Source organism: Dreissena polymorpha, chromosome 1 (assembly GCF_020536995.1).
Source record: "Dreissena polymorpha isolate Duluth1 chromosome 1, UMN_Dpol_1.0, whole genome shotgun sequence".
Lineage (NCBI taxonomy): Eukaryota > Metazoa > Mollusca > Bivalvia > Myida > Dreissenidae > Dreissena > Dreissena polymorpha.
In genome coordinates, this window is record NC_068355.1 from 119,747,487 (window position 1) to 119,770,501 (window position 23,015).

Genomic DNA, 23,015 nt, shown 5'->3' on the forward strand with positions numbered 1-23,015 from the left:
CTCCACGTCCGAATTGTTATCTCTAAAATCCAGAGAGTCTAGCTTAAGTCTAGAGAGTCTAACTAAAACTTGTGTGTTTCGTCACAGAAATTACGTCACATGAGGTAAGTCATTAATTTCGTAATCATTTGAAAGAAAACAAAAGTACATAAAGCTGCATCTGTAATAAATTTTAGAGAAGGAAACAAATAGTATGAAAAGTAATATAAACGATAGCACACGGCAGAGCTGGACAGGACGTCTATTATCGGCCCTTGCCGCATAATTGCACTTGAGCAAAAGGCCTTCGGGTCGTAAGTTCGGCAGCTGGCTGATTATAGACATCCGGCCCAGCTCTGCCGTGTGTTTTTGTCTAAAGAAAATGTCTTCATTACAAACGCTGTTATGCATCCTCAATTGGTGTAGACTCAGGCACATACGTAATAATCGGTAGTTATATCCAAAGAAGAAAGCATAAAACATGCCACGAGGAGTATTGCAGAACGAAGCGTTGCAATAACCAATTGTGTGATCACAGAAATCATTACTAAAATACTTGCATTGAGTCATGTATAATCAGGCGACGACGTATGTTTAACAAAATTATATTTTTACATAAGGAGTGTACGTGGACACATATACCATACCGGTAGGTTATATGTGAAATTCATTAGTATATGCCTTGCTATTATCAAACTCTTTTGTCAAATTTAAGCATCGGCTTGCGTTTACGATTCCACACTGCACTTTCCTCGACTGACTTCCATTTTTTTGCACGTTTGTTCTGACGAGCATCATGTAAAAGCGACTTTTCCAAATTCCTGTGGTTTGTGCAAGTTCGGTTAATATATATGTAATGTTTAAGATAAAAGATAGACTACACTACTCGTGAGAGAAGGGATACAAAAATGCAGATTTACATAAGTATTTAATTTTCGCACATCGAAATGATTGCCTCTTGATCGCTGTACATATGTGAACATGGCTTTCCGTGTGCAATATACTGGCCTTGTGATAACCATGTGACATTAATACTCCGATGTAATATATAATGATTATCGTTCCGGGATCTAGACTGACCGCTGTTAAAAGGTGGCCGCTTTCCCTATTTAAGTCATGTTATACTGTACATATTTTCCAATTGTTTGAACAGCATGCCGTTTGAGTATACAAAATTCTAATTTTCATCCTGCCAAACGCAAAAAAAAAATGTCCATGACCGAGTTTTGAAACATGTTAATGCCTGTTGCTACTTTACAGATGTATGACTTTCTTGTTGTTAAAAGTGTAAATAAAGATAGACACACTAACGCCGAAAGACCTGTATTAACATTGGATGGCGACTATGTTGAATTGGGGAAGTGGACAACCGGAAGCGTCAATTGTAAAAATGGATGAATTTTCAAAGTTTATTGGCAATGTTGCATTCTGCCTTTGGTCAAGAACATATACATGTATACAAAAAAAATGGCCAAGACATAAATCATACAATAATACAAATTAAAGATGGGCAAATATGGCAATCATAACAAATTATATGCGTGACTATCATATACAATTATGTTTGTTAGCATGATGCAATTGTGCTACAGCTATACTATTTAAATTCTCACCTCTAAGTTTGAATGCTTCGATAAAAAAATGTGTAATGTTTTATCACACAAGACATAAATTGATATGTATTTACTAATGGTAAACGATGATGTTCGGATATTATATTGTTTATGTAAATTGTTATATAATGGACAATATAATACAAAGTTATATTCGGAATCACAAACATTCTGGTTACATAGTTATCACGTGCGTTCTATTCGGGACACCCAACTATGTCTACCAAATTATATTTCAAGACGATGGGAACTTAATCGAAATGTGCTCATTTGGATTCTTGACTTATTATTAGATATACAGTTATTTTTTTGATATTCGAAGCTTTTTTGTTAATTTAAAGTAGAGTTTCATTTTAAACTGTGAGGATAAAATATCGCTCCACTCGTGAACAAATTGGTCTTTAATTCTTTGAATTACCATGTAAGAAATATCGGACGTGAAATAATTTGTATAAAGCAAAAAACCCAAGCCAAGGTTGTCTAAAGCGTGACACCATAGATTATTTTTCACACAATTGAGATTGGTTAAAACATTCATCTGTTCCATAAAGACTTTGTATAATAAAGAATTTTGGTTATTTACAATTTCATCCAATAACGCAAAGCTCTAATTTACATAAAATGGCTAGAGGGAATCTACCAAATTCACTAAGAACAGCATAATAAAAAGTACATTGTTTTACACAAAAAGTATTTTTTGCAAAATATGTAATGTAATTGTTCAATATCAGTGTTATCATAAATTCCCCAGATTTTGGCATAAATTTGTACACGGCTAAAGATAGATACAAGATGATGATATGCTACAAGTGCATGTTCATTTAATATTTTTACAGTATTATACATATTTCCTGTGTAGACGAATTTTATACAAAACTGTCGACAATTTCAAGGCACTCGTTAGTTTTTTACCATGTGTAGTTGCGCCTGCTTTTTTGTTTTTTCAAATATGCATATTTTCGTTTTATTAACATTAATTTTAAGACCCCATTTAGGAGAGTCATGGTATAAATGGTTAAGTTGGTTCTGAAGGCTTACTAGGTTAGTAGAAAATAATACAATATCATCAGAAAATAACAGCATACAAACAGATAGCAAATGTAAATCAACATTTGTGAAATTTTCTAAATTAATACAATTTTTAATATCATGTATAAACAGTACTCCTTACTTTCATAGTATCGGCCCTCCTAATAGTATCCTTTAAAGAAAACCATTCAAGACGTGCTGGAAAATTTATTTTTTTTCAAATTTTAGAAGTTGTTATTTATTTGATGGTAATCCTTGACTATTACGACGATCATGCTCGTGATTTCAGTTGTTCATTGGAAAGTAGGTCATGTTTATTTCAGGGTGATGCTACGATTTTTAAATACATTAACATACTTTGTTAATGGATAAGTAGTAGCTTTATTAAATGTGTTATATGCCTCTTATTTTTCAATAAAATGTAAAAAAAATAATCTTAAATTAGCAAGAGTTTCAATTTTCTATTTTTAGTATAAGCACGTGCGCATAGTAACAAATCTTTACAACCAATCAGAAGGGTCGATACTATGAGAGGGTCGGTACATGAAACATATTACTAAAGGGAAAATATTTTTGAAATTATATTAACCAGTGTGATTCCTCTATAATTGGAATGCTCTAGCTTATCACCTTTTTTAAAAATTGGTATAACTGCACCAATATTGAATATTGGTATCGTTAATCGTGAAAGTAAATTATAGTAAAACATGCATATATTTATACGAACACTGGATCATTCAACTCAAATATGAAACGCCTTCCTCTGATTTCATTTAAAGTGCCGTTATGTGAATAGTGAATTAGATATGCGAAAGCTTTTTGTTTCATTTACCGAAAAATAGCGGAGCTGTTAGGATAAAGTGCATTTAGTACTACGATGACTACGATGATGATGATTCTGATTATCACTATAATGCAGACAATTATGAGATTTGAATTAAATTAATGCGCAAAGTTTTTTTCTATTAAGCGGCAAAGCGCAGATATCTGCGCTAGGCCGATGGTAGGGTTATGCAATATATACAATATACATAGGGGACAATAGCAGATAACAAGCACCATATGCATACGAGAAACAGAAACAAAATATTACTTAAATGTACAAGTCAAGTATTACCTAACTTTTTAAAAGATCTATTTATTTACCACGGCCGATGTTCATAAAAGCTCATTAGTAGCGTCTTAACGTTAGTTCTTCTGCAATTTGCAGATGTTGGTGTTTTGCAAAATAAACAATTTCCATCTTAGCCATACGAAACACAGGAAGAACTAAACATAATTAACTATTTACTAATTAAAGGGATCTTTTCACGCTTTGGTAAATTGACAAAATTGAAAAAAGTTGTTTCAGATTCGTAAGTTTTCGTTTTAGTTATGATATTTGTGAGGAAACAGTAATACTGAACATTAACCATGCTCTAATATAGCCATTATATGCATCTTTTGACGATTTTAAAACCTAAAAATTATAAAGCGTTGCAACGCGAAACGATTGAATAATTTGGAGAGTTCTGTTTTTGTCGTTAAATTTTGTGAAACTACGAAGATTGCTTATATAAGGTATAAAATACGTCAGGAATGTGTACTCGGCGGAATAGCTCAGTAGGCGAAAGCGTTTTTACTTCAGGACTCTGGCAGGACTCCAGGGGTCACTGGATCGAAACTTGCTCCGGGCAATGTTCTTTTCCTTTTTTAAATTTTTTTCTTGATTTTTTACTGGAGCTTTTATGATCCAATGTTTACATTTATCAATATAAAGCATTAAATGAATAAGTTAAAAAAATGCCAAAATCTGTGAAAAGGCCCCTTTAATGAAATTTCCTTCGTTTCTTGGGATTCAATATACAAGGTAGCGGCCAAGTGTATTTATCTACGTCCGGCCGCTGTCACTCGCTGAAATCACGAATACGTCTTAATTATTTTATTAAAAGGAAAAACAATTACTATTCAAAATGTTTCTCTATGGGAACAATATAGCGTGTTTTATTCAAAAGAACATTATTATAATTACAGGGGTGTCAATAGTCCGAATTATTCCGGAAATAGGATTTGAGCCGTCCATGATCGATTTTGAAATCAATGTAGATCCGATGAGATTTTAAGGGGGCTGGGGCGTAGGGACTAATCGTTCGAGTGCGCGATCATTTGAGAAAAATAATGTTAAAGCTTCCTCGGCATTCCATAAATTTGCGATCGGTACCGATTTTTCCTGGTGTTTTTTTTTATTGATTTCTGATAAGTAAGCGTCTGGTATGGACATGAACATTTATTGACGAAACCTCTTCGCTACTTTCGGTATACCTAACAAATTGCAAATATCCACCATCTTGAAAAATTAAATAATCGATATGCAAATTAAAGCACTGCAATAGCGTATTGTAAAACAATATGTTTATCAAATTATATATAGATTGCTCGTTTGCTAGATTAATGGTGACTGGTATTAATTTTCTTAAGTCATGCATATTTCATTTCATGTGCAAAAGACGAAAATCAATATGTTTCGGACAGTATGTTTTAAATATGTAATTGACTTTTCGCACAATAACAATTGGTATGATTTCATATCATATATATTGTATCGTCTTTTTCTCTGAATATACTCTCGGAATAGCCGTAATGAACATAATACGGATATCGAATGTACGCACATTACGTATACTATTGGACGGTGACAGGATTCTACGAATGATCAAAGTCGATTTTGGGTATATATATATATATATATATATATATATATATATATATACACCGCGCGGAGCTTAACAATTTCACATATTGGAGGCGCCTGCATTTAAAATGTTCCATCCTGAACGGTCGTGGACGACGGTGACGGGATAAACGAATGGGGACAGTCGATTTGTGGATATATATAACCGACCGGGGTTCCGCAATTTCACATATTTGAGACACATGCATTTAATATGTTCTGTCATAAACTAGTATTTGATGGCATACAATGGGCCTATTGCGATAACAATGACTCGCGCACGTGACCAATTACCATTGACCAATGAGGAAACGTATCAAATCGAAAACAATATTATCAGCTGGGTCAAGCTAGTGATGGATGACCATGAATGTACAGCGGTCCCTTAGGCGATCAAACAAACATAGTTCACGTAAATAAATCGTCAGAAAGACATTTTACGATAGATGAATAGGCATAGTCTTGCGTGTATACTTTTACAGATGAAATTGTTAATTTTGCCATCTACATTTAATTTCCGAGACTCTACGTACCCTACGTTTATTTTAATAAGGAGATACACAAAGGGTTTTTTTACAGGGAAATTATATATTATATACCGTTTTTCTCATAATTGAATAAAGCGTTTTTTATTTAAAGAGTATTCGTTTACAATAACTTGAGTAGGAACCCATTTTGGAAATTTTATCTTAATGTGTGTTTCGCTTTTGTAAACGAGGTCGTTAATCGTGGCCCTCAAGCAAATGTTAAAGTTATCTTTAAAATGCTTGTTTGGGAATAAATGACAACTACATTTTTTTTTTAATATTGTAAAAAAAACACAAACACAACTTATCCTTCGTCAAATTTAATTTTAATGTAATTAATTGCGAGCGTAAGTAAAATTGACCTTTAAGACTTATATATTCATTCTCATTTTTGGGAGAAAAATATTAACACATGACTTCATTGAATATAAATGAAACTATTTAAAAAAAATTAGTTCTGCTCTTAAGGCGATTTATGATGATTACATTCGTATTTAACTAGCATTTGCGTTTGATTTCCAAGTTTAATATTTAAAAACGTGTCGCCGCGATCTATTCTTCAAAAACTGCTGCTATTTGGTAAATACGCATTATCGTCAGTTTTATGCCAATCGCACAGTGCATGGCATCCCAAATAAATAATAGTCAGTCAAGAAAATTGCGTCATATCTATGACCTACGCACATCAGCGATATCGCACGCGCACGTCATAGATATCGCATGCACACGTCATGCTATCCCGTTGGCAATGTATAGCTATCTTGTGCGAACGTCATAGCAATCGCGAACCCAAGAAATAGATATCGTGTGCGTATGTCGTAGCTATCGCATGCGCATGTAATAGATATAGCGTGCGAACGCTATGCAGCTTTCTACTGCGTACTTCATTGCTTTCGCGTGCACAACTCATAGAGCCTGCTAAATAAAATATGTAATATGTCACTTTTATGCAACGTTGTGATGCCATTTTGTTTGATTTTTGTAAACCTTTTACCGAATTTTGTAAACCGTAGCTATATTCACACAGTCCCAACGTTTGTACCGACTCCCTGGTAGTGTAATAAAATTGTTAGTACTACTACTACTTCTTCTTCTTCTTCTTCTTCTTTTTCTACTACTTCTACTACTACTACTAATGCCGCTGCTGTCACTGATAATTATAAAATGATAGTTTGCATTAAGGTATTATTTACAACGTTTCTTGACGTTGAAAAAACATTATTTATTATTCTAAAGGTGTTGTAAAAATTATAAACATATAGTTCACATAATATATTATTAATATAATAAGAATAATAACAATGGGGAATAAATTCAATGGAATTTTTTTATAACACGATTGAACAAATTAAAATTGTGTAATGTTTTCATCATTTGATTAAATATAGTGTTTCTTGAAGTTTTATGAATAAATCTCTCAACATGAGAAAAAAATACATGGGAGTTTTGTCCCTATTTAAAATGTGATTTTTTTATATCAGAGCAAATTGAGCGGAAATGAGCACTTATGCCTTTACAGTGCTTAAAATCGATAACTAAGCCTAAACAAATGTTTGTTTTTTAATCGCATTGGATTTTTATTCCTGATATTTTTTGTTGAAAAAAATCCCATGCTAAAAAGAAAAAAAGAAAAAATTCCATGCGAAGACCAACTTTGCGAATAAATTTCATGGTTTAAATAAAACGCATTTTTTAAGCTTTATCTCCAAGAAACAAATCTTCAGGAAAAGGGGTACTTGAGTTTGCAAAATTACAGTTTCGCAACGTTTTTCCGGAGGCCGTTATTAGTTTTCCGTATCAAGTGGCTTAACAAGTCATATAATAATTGTTTCATCTTATTATCTTGGCAATTACGCATTTTGCGTTAAGCCCATATGAATCAAATTAAAGAGCCATAAAGCTGAGACGTATTAAGTGCCTCAAATAATCAAGTATAAACCTAATTATAATTATGAATGTTTGTAAACGAGGCTCGATACTAATTTGAAATTAATTCAATCTATATGGTAAACCAAGTCCTTTTGATCTGGATCTTTTTGATCTTATAATTTTAGTTTTGTGTAATAATTATAGCTTTCGAGTCAACCAACCACCGGATTTACGCATAGTACAAGAGGTTCAACAATCTTATATTACGTTTTTTGTAGCGAAACGGTGGTTATAAACAGGGCAAACAGTACAGGCAAATGTTGATACTTTAGCTGAATTAAAAGATAAAAATTATTTTTTATGATAAATATTACACTCAGTGGTATAACCCAGTTGGCTTACTCACCAATATTTTTTCTTTGCAGATCTGCTTGTTCAAAATAGTTTATTTGTATTCACGTCATTATATACCACAACAGTGTACAAAATGCTTTTAAAATTATGTTTAATATCATTGTCACATACGTGCCGCCGTATAAGCATTGGCTTTTGTTTTACCCCTAGCCTTCCAAACTCCTCAAGAGAATTTACTTTACAAGATGTATTTCTTAAGAAATAATTATGTATGATGGACACGATATGATTTCTAAGATACATGCACACGTGTAATGTATAAAGAGAATATTAGATTTGCGTTGAAAAGAGAGAAGTTTATGTTACGAGGCTTAGAACACCGGGAGCGCGAGCCTTGGCGAGCGCTTTCGGTTTTTGAGACTAGAAACATAAACGTCTCTCTATTCAACGCTAATCCTTGTATTCTATTTATCCAATTGATTTTTTTTTCATCGTGACATTTAACGTAAATAGATCTATAACCTTTAAGTGATATTATGGGCATTTTTCACTGTTGTATTGAGCTGAAACGAATTAACAGGTCAAAAGAGTTAGTTAAAAGCGCTTACTGACCAATTATCTGCAACTCAAATACCATTTGTTTATAAAAATATATTTTATATTCGATATTCCTACGTGACTCACCCAGTCCTCTAAGCCGAAATGATCCGTAAAACAAAATTGTGTCTTTGTGTCGTATGAACGAATCTGCACTAAAACTAAATTTATGTTCACATCGTACATGCATGATCAGTTGTCAAACGAAAGTACGGTTGATATTCAAATGCATTATTTTTCTCTTTCCGTGATATTGTTTTAGTATGTTGATTCTGCATTAATAAATATAAGTGTATATGAAGTGAAAACACCAAAAATAAACAACGGTTGTGATAGACACCTATAAACTGCTAGATGCCCATATTATCACTTTAACAATATTTTTAATTCATTGTTAAAAGCGGTTAAAATATATATCGAACGAATGTAACTATGCGTAGTGAAATAGAAAGTATTTGACTTGTACGCAAAATAGTCTTAAAAAAATATCACACAAAGACTGTAAAACGAGAAAAAATATCACCATATGCCTCGATTCAATTTTACGAAGCATGCAAATTGTAACATATAGCGACCGCGAAAAGATTTTGCTTTATATAATTCATGTTATTTTCGAAAGAAAATGATCAAAATCCAACAGGGCGGCGATTGCTCCTGACAAAATGATGTCTATATCAACATACATTTACATGTAGATTTACACACAGAGTCGTTCTAAACATAAATTATCAAAACAAATATACTCGCCTTATTTTTCATGGTCGCTGCAGATTTTGATGGAGTCTAGATCTAGCATTCACATCCTGTAGTTTGTGACCGAATCATAAGATAATCCGTTATAATTCTATTAAGCTTTGAAACACTTGTTGCAAACGGGGTTTTATTACTGAATAGACTTTCTTTGATAAAATAACAAAGACAATGTGTATTCATCAAAGAAAATACCCTTACGTTTACTTACATCCAAAAGCAAAACAATTCGAATAGACTACCGAACCATAATACACACATCCAAATAGGTACGCACGCACAGAAAATCAATAACAAGAAAAAGCTAGATCTAAATGTAGATCTAAATCCTTCGTCTCTACGGTTCCATCCGAGGTAAGTAGTCCATAGAATAGGTAACTCGCCCTTGAGTCGGACGGGTTAGCGGTATAAGTCTTTAATAAAAAGCTTTGTGATCAAAGCCGGGACTCAGCTTGTACAGGCTTTAACTATCATATTATGTGAATCTATTTGACAAATAACTATTTGATTCCTAGCTTATATTCATTGAAAAATAGTTAAATAACAATACCCACTGAATTTGCCCATGAGTCGGACACATTCGCCCTTAACACGGACACATATTTGTATTTAGCATTTATTTGGTTATCCATTCCCTATATCTATAAAAAAGCAAATTTCACAGGAGCAGCCATGTGTTGATTTTATAAGTTTATTCTTTTGTCAACATGTTGACGAAAATAAGTTATAAAAAGAGGGTCACTTGTAGTGTCTATATCCGACCTTTACAACAGCGGAACCATTTGTAGCACTGGGGGTGACAAAGAAAAGTACAGACATAAAAAAGATAAAACATTGTGTTATTCTTGTTGTTTGTGAGCTATGGGATTCTTTATAGATTGAGTCGTGCTATTTCGAATGAATATGTGGTTAATTCTCATCAGTATGTTTCTGCCATTACATAAACTCATGTTCGCCATAAGGGCGAATATCGTTCGCCTCAAGGGCTAATTTAGTTGTAATTCATGTTTTACTGTAATACCTATACAATAGTGCAATCATCTGAAAATTACCTTTCATTATTATAGAATAAGGATATGTTTTCAATATTAAGTCATTTGTGAATGCTGTCAAACGTATCTGACCAAAAAGCCCATGGTATAAAGATAATCGAAAATTGAAAATTCTGAATTTTCCGTCACCAGAAGTAATTAAAACTTAAACGAATGAAAATTCATCGTGATATAATACTTGATAACATTTCATTTAATTTGTTTATTTATTTTGAGTATGAAGGGTAAATAATTCGTTATAACGTCACAAATCATGCTAAACAAAACTGATCTTTGAAAACTACAAAGATAAAAACGTCCGACTCAAGGGCAAAATCGACTCAAGGGCGAGTTACCCTATGCACTTTTTCATAATTACATCCATGATACATTAAGGTAGCGCACCTCTAATGATTTCCCGCGATTTATTTTACGATCATTGCCGATCTTCAATGATCGGTTATTTCCGAGAGATGCATTTGATTTTTTTCAAAGTTCAAATTTTGTTATATGTTTACGTTATTCCTTTAGAATACATTATTTTCACAATAAATATTGACTTTGATCCAAATATCATCTGAAAAAATACGATTTCGTGATTTCTTCAAAGATTGGCGAGCCTTTTTATCTGTTTACTTATGGATATTTAATTCAAGCTTAAACAAATGTGAAGTTGTCGTGGCCTAGTGGTTAGGGCGATGGACTATAAATCTTATGGGATCTTCCCGCGCAGGTTCGAATCCTGCCTGATTTAATGTAGCATATATGCTATGGTTTTTGTTGAATATGTTGACATTTTAATGCACATCCTTCAATTTTTAAAATTAAAGCAACGTTATGGCTAAATTGGGTGATTTACTACTGAAAATACGAATGATGCATGTTGCATTTTTATTTTTATTTCAAAAAGTAAACGGTAAATCTGTCTATTTCTTGGTATTTTTGCTGTTTATAGTGTTTCTATAAAAACTATGTTTAAAATATAACTTAAATGATACTATTTTGAATTTTATGACACTTTGTTTTTATCCGACCCAATTTTTACTTGGCTGAAATCACTCACATTTCATGGCGCTTTTCCATAGATAAAAATTTGTAAAAAATAAATGTCTGTAAAAGAATACTTATTTCATCTTGTTTATATTTTAAACACCTTTACTGCATCTATACACACCAACAGCATGCCCATATTTGGAAATTTGAATGAATTATGGAACTTTTATATACCCCAGGGGTGAAAATAAACTGTACAAAAGCTGATCGTGGGGGTGGTTTTTAAAAAAACGGTATATTTTTTTTAAAAGCATGGAAAGCCTACCTACAAATTTGCATGTAGTTCGGTGAAATGATGCTGATTAAGAAAATAGTTAATTATATTATATTTGGATATGTGCCCATTAGAGGTGCGCTACCTTAACACGAAAAAATGCGCGTCTTCAATGTTTTATTTCGAGTCATTTTATGACGCCATCAATCAGCTCATTTATTATACGGATGGCGAAAAATTATGTCCCTTGAGTAGATTTAAAGGTAGAAGGTCGTATAATTTGAAAGCTTAAGTTTTCTCGACTCCAGAGATTTCTTATACAAAATTAGTTAGTTGTAGAATAAAAAGTAGTCCGTGCACACGACAGGTATATTCAACAAGGTGGGATACAAATGTGATTTAAATTTTCTATCGCAAAGTATCGTGGTTTGATGTTCCATTTAAAAGACGCAATGAGATTTGTGAAGACCCTCGTTATGCCAAAATGGACATCATGCAATCTGTGCCAGCGTAGCCCCAGCTCAGCCTGCATATCTGCGCTGTTGTGTCAGGATAAGCATAATGAATAGGCTACTCAGGAGATACCATGAAACGTTGTATGCTTTTTTTTATCGGAAATCGTAGTCCCTGACCAGATCATCAAGTGCATATGCCATTAAACCAATGTTTGCATTACGAGGATGTGCCAGTGTTATTTGAATGCGTGGAAAGAAAACTGCGTCTAAATCAGATAATAACATACCATATTTTTCGATGACGAATATATCAATTTGTGATAAATCTTGTGAGGACACATATGATGTGATTTCGCCAAGTAAAATTTGTATCTACGAACACTATTACGTGCTGTCCATCACAAACATTTCATGCAGTGAATCTGCGGCTATTAAGTTAACAAAGAACACAGCAATACTTAACTCTTTGTTTTAATTTAATTACTTACGTCAATGTTTTACCTTCATTCAGTCAGAATCTACTGCGAATATCTTTTTTAAATATATTTCTTGATAAATCCGAAAGAGTCTTAATACAAATAATTACAAGGTAAAGTTAGTTCGATTGATCACGTGTTTACAATCATTATTTATTAATAAGTTTATGGCTAATGTTAACTGGATTCAGAAACAATAAAAAATTATTAAGACCGCTGGGAAAATTGATAAAACCTTTTAGGTAATTATTGGCAGCTTATATGTGATACTTATGAAATAAAAGCCCTTAAAACTTTTAAGGATATACAGAAAGGTGAAACCACACTGAGAAGTTAAAATGTCGTTCGATACAGTGCTAAGTTCTCTAATATCACCGAAGAGTAAACAATAAAATCAAGTATAGTTTTAAATGTACGTGTTTTTATGTATTGTGTTTATTTTCACAGTGCATCAAGACCCCTATTAATATATAACTCTGATGTATTGGATTTAAGTACAATGTGTGTTCACCTGTATTGCTCTTTTAAATTCGAATAACGATGCTTTGACGTAAATATGTATTTGCACGTGTACGTTTTGGGAAAAAGTCTGGGCGATGGGCAAGGTTATGCAAGCCATCAAACCGGTACTATGCATTAACCGTTCCAAGGCGATGACCACCGTTTTAATAATGTTATATGTTTAACTGTATTTAATATATTTCTTTCATTATATTCCATTAATTCTTGGTCACTTTCTCACAAAAATAGACTTCACGAATTAGCACATATATCTATCCAGATAATGTCTCTTGTGTTTGGTGTTTCTACCTTTTAAAGGTTTAAGGTTAATTAGCAAAATATTTATCCAGACGACAAAGAGCGCAAAGTACACAGACCATGTGTCAACCTTTAACAGCGAAGGAGGTTCAGTTGTGGTATTCGATGTAATATTTGTCGTATTCATATTATCCGTTTCCATAGCTTTACAATATCAATGGAACACACTACATCAAAAGAAGTTTTAATGTTACTTTTAGTGCAATAAACCTTAATGTGCGTCGTGGAGTTCGAAACAACGCATTCAGCTTTCATATGACATTCCCGCACGAATCCGTTTATTTATATGAACGACTGATTATGAAGTCACGCGGAAAATACAAAACTTGATATTGGTTCGCTAACGCTAAAAGCTAATGCTTTTGCAAATGAATTGAAATAATCGCCTTAAACGACCTAAATTGCGTCTGAAAAGGTTGATGGTAGAAAATTCTGCTGTACTGAAATGTATTAAAAAATGTCATAAATCTCAGGTTTTATCATTAACAGTAACATATAAAGTGTCATCAAATAATCGTGAAAGCTATTCCATAAATAATAATTTGGGCAGTTGAAAAAAGAATGCATGCCTATGCGTTTTGTTTTAAAAACATTAATAAGATAAAAAATCAATGATGCTTTATAGGTTTTCATGAGAGTTTTTTGCTAATTGGTTTTACTTGGTCAGCCAAAGACACATTATTGGCGTCGCACTGAAGTGCGGCGGCTAGTATGTAATACGTTTTTTTTTCGCTTATGGGAGGAGAAGTAATTTTACGGATCAATGTATATATTTTTGCTGTCAGAATAGCTTGCATAGTGGTGATTTTTTGTGTAAAATTGTTTAAATTAAGCACTGCATTTGTGCCTATTTACTACAACATTTATTGTCAATAATGCCAAGCTAATTTTTAATTAATAACTGATCACAGGGACTGGGCAATAATAAAAGATCACAGGGACTGGGCAAATACGCGAACCGGTGAAACTTTCTGGTTTTGTATAAAACCAAAACTTCTTTGTTCCACTATCCTAGCAACCACCTTGTTACTAATAAAGGCGCTATAGAGCGCGAAGCGCGACACGTATTATTAATTGTTATAATGAGTCTTGATAAAGGAAGAAGCCGCTTATCAATGAGGAGCACCATCACAGCACCTCAGTCTCATTACTATCAAGTCCTCCTACAGGTTTTTTTGTTTAAGAACCACATATAGAAGGCCGCAGGCCTGATCCGTATCTTGCCAGTGGTATGGACCCTTTGGTATGGACCTTTAACCCCGCTCAATATCCAGCGTTTAAACTTCCGGGTTTACATTTAAACCGACTATTAATAGCTTATTAATATCTTAGTTAGAAGGTGATTTTTCAAGCAGTTCTGCAGTGTAGTGGTTACACGCTCGCTTCACATGTGAGAGGCCAAAGGTTCGAGCCCCAGTAGAATCAAATTATTTTATTTGTGCTCTATGTTAACTTTTTGTTTTGATGTAGACATTTTAGTTTAAATAAATATGCTGTTTTATTGTACCCATTTTTTGTTTTTATTATGCCCATGAAATATATGTGTGAGAGGGTGGGGGGGTCATAAACACATTAAAACTTTTAAAACTTTTACAGTGTTTTCATACCAATGAGTACTCAATCCCTATCGTAAATGAGCAACGTAAGAATAAGTTCAGAATCATCTTACCTTGAAGTTGAGAACAATATGAAATTTCGCTTACAAGATGAAGCAGATTATTTTAAAACCTACACAGTTCTGCACACGGATGCCAGTAAAAATAAAAGGAAACCAATGTAAATAAAATGAACTATAAAATATTTGGGGGTTACACCACAAAATCATAGATAATGGTTATTTGGGTGTTATAACACAACCTCATAGATAATGGTTATTTGGGGGTTATAACACAAAATCAAAGATAATGGTTATACCAGTATCTTTTTTCTATTTTGTTTAAAATAATCGGCCAAATATTAATATTTACAGTAGAAAAAAATCGTTCCATGTAACTTCATTGAGTGCGATTTACACTGAAATTCCCGACGCCCTTTGATGCTTTGCGTCAATACTTATCTTGTTATATATGTTTCTTTGCTATAAAAAACTGCAGATTGCGAGGATATGAATGGTGATAATTGAACTAGATTTTGTCCTGAATGTCATAATGTTCATCTCCACCAGACCTGTTACATGTACTTGCAAACTGTCCATTCCGGCAACGATGAGCGTTACAAAATTGGATGCCGATGCGATCAGATACTATTGTTTACTGCGAAAATACTGTTCTTTTTTACAAACGAATATCGATGTTGATAATGAAATAGTAATGCCTGAATTTTTAATATATATTTTTATGATCGCCCGCAACATATTGTCAATTACGTTCCTTCTTATTTAGTTCTTGTCTCACGAGCAATCGATCTGTATTAACATCGTAATCTTTATTTATATAAAACAAATATCGCCGCGAACTATGAGTTGATTGACGAACATAATGGCGTCCGCATTCAGTCTTAGCCAACGGTGTTCAATACAATAAAGCCACAACTCAACGAAAAAATTGGAACATAACTCCAATGACACGTAACAATTAGGATAATACGAATATCGATTGAAACTGAACTCTTTGCATTACATTGATGCCTCTATATGAGCTCAAACAGGATTCATCAAAAAGCGAATTTTATGGTGTAAGACACAACTCGATGATCCGATCCTTATAATAATAAAATAACAAGCATGTGTTATTCTTGTTCGTTATTCCATCCGTATATCTATATTGATTTGAAATCACACTTATTTAAAGTGATATTATGGGCATCTAACAGTTTATAGGTGTCTATCGCAACCGTTGTTTATGTTTGGTGTTTTCACTTCATATACACTTATATTTGTTAATGCAGCATCAACATACTAAAACAATATTCCGGAAAGAGAAAAATAATGCATTTGAATATCAACCGTACTTTTATTTTACAACTGACGACAGAAATGATTCGATTTACGATGTGAATCTTAATTAACTTTAAGTGCAGATTCGTTCATACGACACAAAGACACTATTTTGCTTTACGGATCATTCGGCTTAGAAGACTGGGCGAGTCATGTAAAATATTGGATATAATATATATTTTTTATAAACAACTGGTGACAAGATAAGTTTCAGATAATAGGTCAGTAACCACATTATAACTTACTCTTTTGACCTGTTAATTCTTTTAGATCAATTCAACAGTGAAAAATGCCCATATTATCACTTTAAACGATTGTGTCGAATGCTCACCGCTGTCACCAAAAACGCGACTTACGAATTCCAATGACTTGTCGGAGCGATTACAATAATTGTATTCCTATTGAAGCTTCCAATTATACATGACAAACACACAATCAAAAATACGTTTTTGATTCGTTCGATCTTAATAATAACGCCCCACGTCCAAATTGTTATCCCTAAAATCCAGAGAGTCTAGCTAAAGTCTAGAGAGTCTAGCTAAAACTTTTGTGTTTCGTAACGGAAATTACGTCATATAAGGTAAGTCATTAATTGCGTAATCAATTGAATGAAAACAAAAGTACATAAAGCTGGTTCTGTACTAAATTTTAGAGACGGAACAAAATAGTATGATAAGTAATATAAACGATAACATGTATCGGCCCTTGCCGCATAATAGTCCACGGGCCAAAGGCCTTCGGGCCGTTATTTCGGCAGCTGGCCGATTATAGACATCCGGCCAAACTCTGCCGTATGTTATTGTCTAATGAAAATGTCTTCATAAAACCTGCCACGAGTGTTGCAGAACGAACAGTTGCAAGAACCAATTGTGTGATCACAGAAATCGTGAGTAAAAGACTTGCAGTCATGTAAAATCAGGCGACGTCTATTGTTCAAAAAAGGATATATTTACATAAGGGGTGTACGTAGACGAATATCCCATACTGGTAAGTTATATGTGACATTCATTAGTGTGTTTTGTCAAATTGAAGCATCGGCTTGCGTTGACGATTCCACACTGGACTTTCCTCGATTGAACTCCATTTTTCACGTTTGTGCTGTCGAGCCTCATGTAAAAGCGACTTTTCTAAAAATCCTGTGGTCTGTGCCAGTGCGGTTAATATAAATGTAATATTTAAGATAAAAGATGAACTACGCCACTCGTGAGAGGAGGGATACAAAAATCCAGATTTACATAAGTGTTTAATTTTCGCACATTGAAATGATTGCCCCTTGACGCTGTACACATGCAAACATGGCTTCCCGAGTGCAATATACGGGTCACATGCCGCTATAACCATGTGACCTTTATACTGAGATGTAATATATATTGATTATCGTCGGGGATCTAGACTGACCGCTGTAAGAAGGTGGCCGCTTTCCTTAGTGTTGGCCGTTAAGTCATTATGTACTGTACATATTTTCCAATTGATTGAATAGCATGCCTTTTGAGTCTACACAATTTTAATTTTCATCTCGCTAAACTACTAAAAAATATCCATTACCCAGTTTTGAAACATGTTAATGTATGTTGCTAATTCACAGATGTATAACTTTCTTGTTGTTAAAAGTATAAATTAAGATACACACACTAACGCCGAAAGACCTGTATTAAGATTGGATGGCGATAGTGCAGAATGGGGGACGTGAACGACCGGTAGTGTCAATTGTAAAAAATGGATGAATATTGGTATCGTTAATCGTCTAAGTAAATTATAGTAACACATGCATATATTAATATGAACGCTGGGTCATTCAACTCAAATATGAAACGCTTGACTGTGACTTCATTTAAAGTGCCGTTATATGAAAATTAAATTAGATCTGCAAAAGCTTTTTGTTTCATTAATCCGAAAAATAGCGGAGCTGTTAGGATAAAGTAAATTTAGTACTTATTGTTGCGAAACAATTCTAATTACCATTACACCATTGCACTCGATTTCCTATATAGTGTAAATAATGATATATTTTATGAAAAAACATCGGCAGTGTATTCCTTCATTAATTTATTTATTATACCACTCTGTAGTATGCAATAATAAAAGTACCTTATTATGACTGATAAACAGATTTCGGGCATATTTTTTATGTGTGTAACTAAATGCCTTAAGCTATATTTTAACCACGGAACTGTAGAACTCAACTATGAGAAGACAAAACTATAGAAAGAAAATAACAACAAAAATGTTCGTTCACAGAGGAACTCGAACCGGTTTTTTATTAGATTTATGACGAGAAATTGTAAAGAAAATAGATTTTAGTAGATTGAAACACTATATTATTTCATTTTTTTAAATGTCCAATATGTGGCGAATCTTATGAGACTTGTATATTGTATCAGTCTTTAAGATAAAAAGCTAATTGTTTACAAGTATGAATTATCATGATTTTTAGTGACTTGTTTAAGTCAATATAAATGTGTGAAAAAAATACCGAAAGGTTGCCATTTTCATCGTTGATCAGTGGTTGAAGTTAGTTTTTACAAAAGTACAACATTTAAATGTTTAAGTGTCAAACTAAATGCAGCTTTAAAGCAGATAAAACCAAAACAAGGCCGGTGACCATATGTTTTTTGTGATTTATTTACATTGTATGTGTAAGCATTATCTATAGAAAAACTATAAAAAAAATATATATATTTGTCCTTCAATCATTTATTGAAAGTCATATAAACAATAAACAAAAACTAGTTTGCTGTTTTGTCGATTACTTAAAGGCATATGACTAAATGGATCGTATGCATCTCTGGTTTAAGCTCATTCAGTCTGGTATCGATAGTAAATTGTCCGTTTTTCGATCTTTCTATAATCAGATTAAATTATGTGTTAAACATATGAATATTATATAAGAATTAGTTGAATCCTACATCGTTTTTATTACAATTTAAATATGTTCGCCGATAATGATTTCATTATTCTTATATGATATTAAGTTGCACTTAAAAGCTGATATAAATGTGGGCATTACTATTGATCAATTATATTCTATTATATGACGCAGTCTCTGAATCCGCTGATGGATTACAATCTTCCCTGAGCAATTTGCTTGAGAATTGCACGAAGTGGAATATAACTGCCAATGGCGAAAAGACAAATATTGTCATCTTTCATAAAGGCAGATTAGAAAATGGATGTAAATGGGTTTCTATCAACAATTTCCTCGAAATCGTGAATAATTTTCATTATAAAGGAATTGTTATGTCAACGCATTTATACAAGCCACAAAGTCTTTGTCAGGCAAAGCGCTTAGGACGAGGAACTCATGATTTACTAGTACAAAATCGTTGATTGTACAATGTGGAATCTGTTTGATGCCTATGTTTGCTCGATTCTTAATTATGAAAGCGAGGTGTGGGAGTTTACTAAAGCTGAAAATATTGAGCGAGTCCAACGCAATTTCTGCCAATGGATTTTAAATGTAAAAGTTCTACAACTTCAAATGCTTTGTATGCCGAAGTTGGTAGATACCCGATGTATATATGTCGATATTTACGAGAAGTTATTTTTTTTTTAATTTTCCAACGAAAAATTGCCCAACTGTATTTAAAGCAATATTATTTGTAGACAATGTAAAGAAGCATGGGATTACCCTCACACCAAGTCACGGGCATCAAACGTTCGAAAACTTTTGCAAGAGGTAGGTTTTAATGACGTGTGGATATATCCAGTGGATATATCTTGAATATGTTAATGTCAACAGCTTAATTGTCATGTTTCGCAATAGATTACATTATTTGTTTATTTCTAAATGTTTACTTCAAAATGGCGAACTGGTGCTAATGGCACTTTATCGTTATTTCTTTACAAGGATTTGAAACCCGTTTTTGAAAGATCCATTTCCTTGGACAAAATTGAAAATTCTAAATTGAGAAACATAATAGTAAAATTAAGATTATCTTCTCATGTTATTTTTATAGAAACTTGTAGGCGCCAAAACATTTAAAGAAATTAAATCATTTAAAAAAATGTATACTTAATGAAATTGAAGATGAGTACCATTTTGTTTTGATATGCTCTTTTGATGATTATTTTAAAAATATACAAACACCTGTTGTTCACAGAAGATTTTTTACAAGTATTGAATGAGACCAAAATTTATACTGATACGTCTTGCTAATTTCTGTATAAATGCATTTAAACTTAGAGCCGAAAATATATAGAGAATATTTTTCCCCAGAATATAATTTTTGTAAATCTAATCTTACTGCATTTTTTTCTCTCAATCAATTACGGATTTTAAACATCCACTGAACTGTGTCAAAAAGAATAAAGATCCATCTTTGTACATATTACATTCTCACAGAAATCATATATTAGTAAAAATACATAAACAAAATTGTTGTTATTTCGACGCATGTGTTTTTATTAATGCTTTATTGTTATTTTGACAATGAGCTGTTTATGCTTAAGTCTTAAATATGTTCTGTTCCTATTAGTGCGGAAAATCGCTACAATAACACTTAGTCGAGAAATATGTGTTTAGTTTACAGTTTCAATACCATATGTCATGCAAAACATATCTTCAACACTATTTGATGCTCGAACAAATAAAAAATGCTCGCAAGCATTAAACTAAAACATCTTGGATGCCGTGACCACGATGAGATACTTTAAATAAATGCCCATATTGCTTTGTGAGCAGTACATAATATTTACATGCATGTGTTATATATTGCACTGCAAGTTTAATAAAATGTTTAACAATAGTAGACTGCAGGCTAAGAGACAAACATTGGAATTTAAAACACTTCATTTATTGACCGTTATTTTACAGAAATATTTACTGAAAACGTCATTTAATAGTGGATCGTATCGTAGATGATAGTTGTTATATATTAACGTTGCAGTAGTTCATGAATAATAATACCCTTTATGGTCTTAAATCATTATTAAATACATATGTTTATCTTCCTTAAGGAAAGAATTCACAATGAATTAAATGAACGTAACATCCCAATCGCATTTAAAAAATGTAAATGTATTATATAATAATTTTTGCCGAACCCTGACTAGATCTCACGACTTCAAATGTTGATATATCAGTTTCATATTACGTGTTACCTTAAAAATGTGTTGGTAGAAACAATAAAAAGCTACGTGGACATTAAAATGAATGATGGATGTTTTATTGCGAGCCTACCTTTCGTTGGTTGGAAAAGTAGAAATTAACCTACTGCTCTCTTTTAGTATTGTTCCTAATTGGACACTGAAGAAACTAGCTTTTTAAGGTTAATTTTATCAGATCTATATGAGGTAATCCAACGTTAGGATCTGAAACAAACACGATTGTTCCATTTCATCTTTCTTGATTACACCTGATAAGGTCTAGAATTTTCTGAAATTGTATGCATATTATGGAGCGGAAAGCGGTTACCACACCTTAAGGGTATATAAGTATTGGTTTCGTATGCTTAATACATTGTTATAACTCGACACTGGTTCCCACTTTATGAAAATAATATTTGAGTCACCGTTTGGTTTAGGGCAAAGTATGGGGGTTAGAGCCGGTAAAAAAACAGGGAAAATCAAACTTACCCTATAAGTAATCAAATACCATACGCGTTCAAATTTAAATAAGCATATTACAATTGTAACAAAATTAATATTCGAATTAAAACGCAAACAACATATAACATGAAATAATAGAACCAGTACTTAGTGGGAAAATCTATGGAACGTTCCCACTAATTGGTATCCAACTTGTCTCCTCTCGGTCGCTAGGCGTACACCATAATTTATCCACTACGCTACATGAATATACTTTTTCGTTCTTAATTTGCAGTGGTTTAAAATGACATATTACACTTGTGGAAAGATTGAAAAGCGTATTTCGTATGTAAAGATAACTTGCAACGCGACGTTTATTTAAAAACACCTACAAAAAAACATAAATTGGTGCATAATGATGTGACTAACTCGTACTAATTTCGAAATAGCTGTATTCGAGTATGTGTGTCGTGACGTGAAATGTGTGTTACCTCAAGTAGGAAAATAAGGCAAAACAACCTTAACAATAAATGTCATCTTTGCAAAAGGGAATGTCGCAATCATTGCAAAGATTTAATTTTAACATGTCTAGTTGTAACTATCAATTACTTTATTTTAAATTGTTAAAAAATTGTGAACGTCAATATGATGAAAAAATGAATAAAATGTGTTTCTCTTGTTTGCGTAAAAGAAGAACGAGGTCCGGTAACGTTTGGTGAAGTACTGTGAATTACAAAAGTTACCGGACCAGATGTCTTGTAAGACATTTTTGTCTTTTGCATGGGTTGCATACAAACAGGCGAACATACGCCAGATTTAAATGGTATTTTATTAATACGCAGTGGATGTTGATCGTTTGATAGCCTAATTATAATTTATATTTAATTAAAATTAAGCAATTTATCTTTTGGGTTTAATAATGATCATCGTTTTCGATCTTCACATTTCTTATACTGGATTTTAGTACCTAGTATGGTTTTATCAAATTGCCCAAACATCTGGAATAGCCCAAAATGAAAAGTTTTAATCCAAAGCACGCTAATGCTGGTGACAAAGTGTTTTATTTTTCTTTCATAAA